This window comes from Muscardinus avellanarius (genome assembly GCF_963383645.1).
Source record: "Muscardinus avellanarius genome assembly, chromosome: 20".
Classification (NCBI taxonomy): domain Eukaryota; kingdom Metazoa; phylum Chordata; class Mammalia; order Rodentia; family Gliridae; genus Muscardinus; species Muscardinus avellanarius.
Window position 1 is genome coordinate 19482132 of NC_137806.1, and position 5646 is coordinate 19487777.

Genomic DNA, 5646 nt, shown 5'->3' on the forward strand with positions numbered 1-5646 from the left:
ATAAGCCGGCCACATGCCCGAGAATGCGGCAGCAGCACCTTACTGCCGGTGGCAGCGGTGAGTTCACTGGACGGCACCAGACCAACGCACTCAACAGCCCACCAGGCTCCAGAGAGAAGCGGCGGACAGCGAGCCGAGGTGAACCGCTGTGGATCAGCTGGGAGGAATTCGGCAGATTTCTCAGCGCAGGGAGTATCTAAAGCTCCCAGAGGCTGGGCTCAGCACACCCTGCAGGGACTCAGAGCGGAGGTCAAAAACAGAAAAGAAATACGCCAGCCTCACGGCCGAGGGTGTGGCAGCAGTGCCATATTGCCACTGGTGGCAGCAGCAGCAAATTCACCGAGTCCACTACAGCTCCATCTGCGCACTCAACAACAGTGAGTCAAATTGTGGCCCCTAGAGGAAAAATCCCAGTAGTCTACTCCCAGGGACTTGACCCAGTGGGGGAGTGGCAGTGGCAGAGATATCACACCATAGGAGAACACCCAACCTGGCACCCCCCCATGGTCAAAAGCAGCCTCGATTGACTCCCAGGGTTGAGACTCTGTGGTACAACCCAGTAAAGGAGTAGTGGGGACTGAGATACCACAGACTCGAGATCCAGAGCACCTTAAGTGAAGTCGTAGTGACCCAGGGAAAAACCCAGAGAAGGCACAAACTTCCGAAATCATGGGAAAGAGGAATAACAATGGAGCAATGAATGCCTACAACCCCACAACATCAGAACCTGATAAAACAGAAATTCAGAGATTTCTAGAAGATCAAATCAGGAAAATAACTGTAGAAATAATAGAGGTGTTTTGAAAAGAATTCAGAGAGAGCCAAAGATAGATAAAGGATGCAATTAATGAAGGAAAGGCCTCAATTCAAAGTACAAACAACTGATTAGACCACATGGAGAATAGAATCTCGCTCCTAGAAGACGATCATTTAAAAAAATAAACGCATAGTTTCTAATTTAGAAAAAAAATCTGACAGCAGGAATCTGACATTGAAGAAATATGGGCCCATTTTAAGAGAGCTAACCTAAGAATAATTGGAATAGAGGAGGGAAAAGAAAGTGAAACTAAAGGGATCAACAATCTCTTCAAGGAAGTAATAGCAGAAAATTTTCCAAACATAGAGCAAGAGGTCGATACACAGGTCCAGGAAACTTATAGAACTCCCTTTAGACAGGATCAGAGAAGAGGATCCCCATGCCACATAATTGTCAAAATGACCAATGTGGAAGCCAAGCAGAGAATCTTAAAGGCAACAAAAACAAAGGGCCAAGTGACATTCAGAGGCAAACCAATGAGAATCACTCCAGACTTCCCAAACCAAGTCATGAGAGCCAGAAGGGCTTGGAGTAACATATCCCAAACTCTGAAAGAAAACAACTTCCAGCCAAAAATTTCCTACCCAGCAAAACTTTCTATCAAATTAGATGGGGAAATAAGAAGCTTCCACGACAAACAGAAACTGAAGGAATATGTCTTCAAAACCAGTGCTATAGAAAATACTCAAAGAGATTAACTACAAAGAAGAAATAGGTAGCACACACCAGAACCAGAGAAACAAGATTTCCATCCAACAGACAACTAAGATTGGTTATCTGTGGAGATTCATTATTTATGTTAGTCTTTTACCTATCTCTAAATGGTATTGTTTGCTTTTATTGTTGCTAATTTTTAGGATTTCTAGTTGAAATATTAATATACCTTCAGATATAGCATTTGGAAATATTTTATCCCATTCTATCAGTAACTTTTAACTCTGTTTACATTGTCTTTGGATATACAATATTTTTTATTTTTTAGGGAGTTTATTTCCCCTTTTGTTGCCTGTGCCATTGAAATCATATCCAAGAGATCACTACCAATTTCAATGTTGTGAGGTTTTATGACCCAGATTTTCTTCTAAAAGTTTATAGTCTTAAGATTTATATTTAGGTCTTTTATCTATTTTGAGTTATTATTTGTATATGTGTTAGGTAAGGGTCCAATTTTATTCTTTTTCATGTAATTATTATTTTTCAACAATATTTAGTTAAAAGATTATTATTTCCACCACCAAATGTTCGTGGACACCTTGTCAAAAATAACTTGACAATATATGGAAGAATTTATCTCTAGGCTTTTATTTAACTCCAATGGTTTATATATCTGCCTTTATAACAGTACTACACTGTTTCAATTATTGTAGCTTTATATGGTTTGAAATCAGAAAATATACATCTTCTAGCTTTGTTCTTCTTTGAGATTGTTTTGGGTATCTAGAGTCCATATTCCATATCAGGATAGATTTTTTTTGAAAAATAAATAAATGTATGATAGTTTCACCTAAAAAAAAAAGAAGAAAAAATATTCTCTGGTAAGAAAGAAAGCAAAAAGAAATATTGAAATGTTATCTTTAAGTCATCAAAAGCTTGGTATGTGAGATTATCATCGTTAATATTGGATAAATTGCTATAAAACTAGATGTCAACCACTAAGCCAAGCATGGGAAGGAGGGATGGGGAGGGAATGGGGTGGGGATCGGGTAGGGGCTAACTGGGCGATGTGTGCATGTATGTCTATAAAAGTATTTTCTTATACCATTATGATATATGAATACATTGCACCAATAAAAATAAATAAATAAATAAATAAATAAAATAAATAAATAAAAAACAATGGAAGAAGTATTAAAAATACAAATAGAAATAAAAGAATCTCAAAATAAGAAAAAATATATATATACACACAATTTGTGGTACTGGGGATAGAACCTTTCTACCTCCAGGCTACACTCACAGACCTATTTTATATTTTATTTGGAAACAGGGTCTCTTAAACCAGAGAGGCTGGCTTCGAACCTGGATGATCCTCCTGTCCCCACCACCCAAGTGCGGGGATTACAAGCGTGTGCCACCACACCCGGCTATTTTTTGTTTCTTGAAACAGGGTCTTGCTAGGTTGCTGAGAATCTAGCTACATTGTTGAAGCTGTCCTCAAACCTTTGGTCCTCCTTTCTCATCCTCCCAAGCACTGGGATTATAGGTATGTGCCACTATGCCTGGTTTAATTACTGTCTTAGAGAAGTCATAGAGAAAGGATAAAGAGGGAAGACTTCGTGTTAGGGCTGTGCAGACATTACTGATGAATCATGGCAAGTGGAAATCCTTGCCAATAGAGACATTGAGTCTCTTTGTCATTGGGCTCTTCAGAATGAGACAGTGCCTGTGGTTGCAGAGTGCAGTGTGGGACCCAAAGGTTCCAGGTGTGTTCTGGGCGCTGGGGATCCTTTGCTGGAAATCGAGGGAGTCTTATGCTGACCTTTCGTCTGAACTCATCCCCAACAATGGTCCTGCCTTCAAGCTTGCTGATGCTCCTGCTCACTGTCCCCCAGCAGTTTTGTTTCAAGTTTGACAGCAGCAGAGCTAATAGCAAAGCAGCCTTAACAGGTTCTTTACAAATTTCTGAGGTTGTCATGGAAACAGAAGGCTAAATGAAAAAATCCCAAGGAGGGGCATCCTTTGCTTAATTGCTTATGAAGATATGTGAAAGGAAAGGAAACTTCAGGTCTGTCTGGGAAAATGTTAGATCTATTCAAGAGGAGAGGATGGAAGAATAGGTTAACAGCACCCTTGGGGAGGACCCACACCGGACTGTTGAAATTGCTGGCGCTGAGAAAGCATTTTGATTAGAGAGTTTTACTTACAGTACCTTTCAGATTCATGCTGGAGTGGAGAAAAAAAGCTCGTGTTACATTGCCCACTATAAGATTAAAGTGAGACTCTCCGGGGAGAAAAGACAAGATGGCCGGTATTTACACTTCTTGGCTAGATTTTAAATCTCTTTTAAAACACCAACTGCAATCTCACCAAGGAATAGATAAGGACGTAGAGCATTTCCTAAGTTTTAGTGGATTCAGTCATTTCAGGTTTTTTTCTATGGCTAAGTGAAAAAGATTTGTCCCAGAAATTCAATGCTAACTGTACATTGTGTGCATTTCATTTTTTCTTTCATTATTTTATTTTTCTGGTGGAACTGGTGCTTGAATCCATGGAAATTTTTCCTCTGAGCTACACCCCAGCCCTATTTATTTATTTATTTATTTATTTATTTATTTATTTATTTATTTTTGTAGTACTGGGGATGGAACCTAGGGGGATTCTACCTCTGAGTTACACCTCCAGCCTTACTTTTTATTCTTTTATTTTGAAACAGGGTCTCACTGAGTTGCAAAGGGCCTCACTAAGTAGCTGAGGCTGTCCACAAACTGCAATCATCCTGTCTCAGCCTCCCCAAATGCTGGGAGTACAAGCGTGTGCCAGCATGCCTGGCATATTTTGTCTTTTGAAACAAGGTCTCACTAAGTTGCTAAGGCTAGCCTTGAACCTGCAGTTCTCCTGTCTCAGCCTCCCACATGCTGGGTTTACAGGCATGTGCCACTGTGCCTGACTTGCATGCATTATAACACACGAAGGACCCCTTTTCTTTAAACTTTCTTTTTTTTTTTTAATTTTATTTTATTGGTGCACTGTATTCATACATCATAGTGGGATACAAACTTTTGTAGACATACATGCACACATCGCCCAGTCAGCCCCCACCCGATCCCCACCCCATTCTCTCCCCATCCCTCCCTCCCATGCTTGGCTTAGTGGTTGACATCTAGTATTATAGCAATTTATCCAAAATTAAAAATGATAATCTCACATAACAGTTTCATTTGTCTGATACCAAGCTTTTGATGACTTAAAGATAACATTTCAATATTTCTTTTTGCTTTCTTTCTTACCAGAGAATATTTTTTTCTTTTTTTTAGGTGAAACTATCATATATTTATTTTTCAGAAAAAAATCTATCCTGATATGGAATATGGACTCTAGATACCCAAAACAATCTCGAAGCAAAAACAAAGCTAGAAGATGTATATTTTCTGATTTCAAACCATATAAAGCTACAATAATTGAAACAGTGAAGTACTGTTCTAAAGGCAGATATATAGATCATTGGCGTTAAATACAAGCCTAGAGCTAACTTCTTCCCTATATTGTCAAGTTATTTTTGACAAGGTTTCCACGAAGATTTGGTGGTCGAAATAATAATCTTTTAACTAAATATTGTTGAAAAATAATAATTACATGGAAAAGAATAAAATTGGACCCTTATCTAATCCCACATACAAGTATTAACTCAAACTAGATAAAAGACCTAAATATAAATTTTAAGACTATAAACTTTTAGGAGAAAATCTGGGTCATAAAACCTCACAACATTGAAATTGGCAGTGATTTCTTGGATATGATTTCAATGGCACAGGCAACAGAAGAATATACAAACTCCCTAAAAAATAAAAGAAAATATTGTATATCCAAAGACAATGTAAACAGAGTTAAAAGTTACTAATAGAATTGGATAAAATATTACCAAATGCTATATCTGAAGGTATATTAATATTCCAACTAGAAATCCTAAAAATTAACAACAATAAAGGCAAACAATACAATTTAGAGATAGGTAAAAGACTAACATAAATAATGAATCTCCACAGATAACCAATCTTAGTTGTCTGTTGGATGGAAACTCTTGTTTCTCTGGTTCTGGTGAGTGTTACCTATTTCTTCTTTGTAGTTAATCTCTTTGAGTATTTTCTCTAGCGCTGGTTTTGAAGACATAA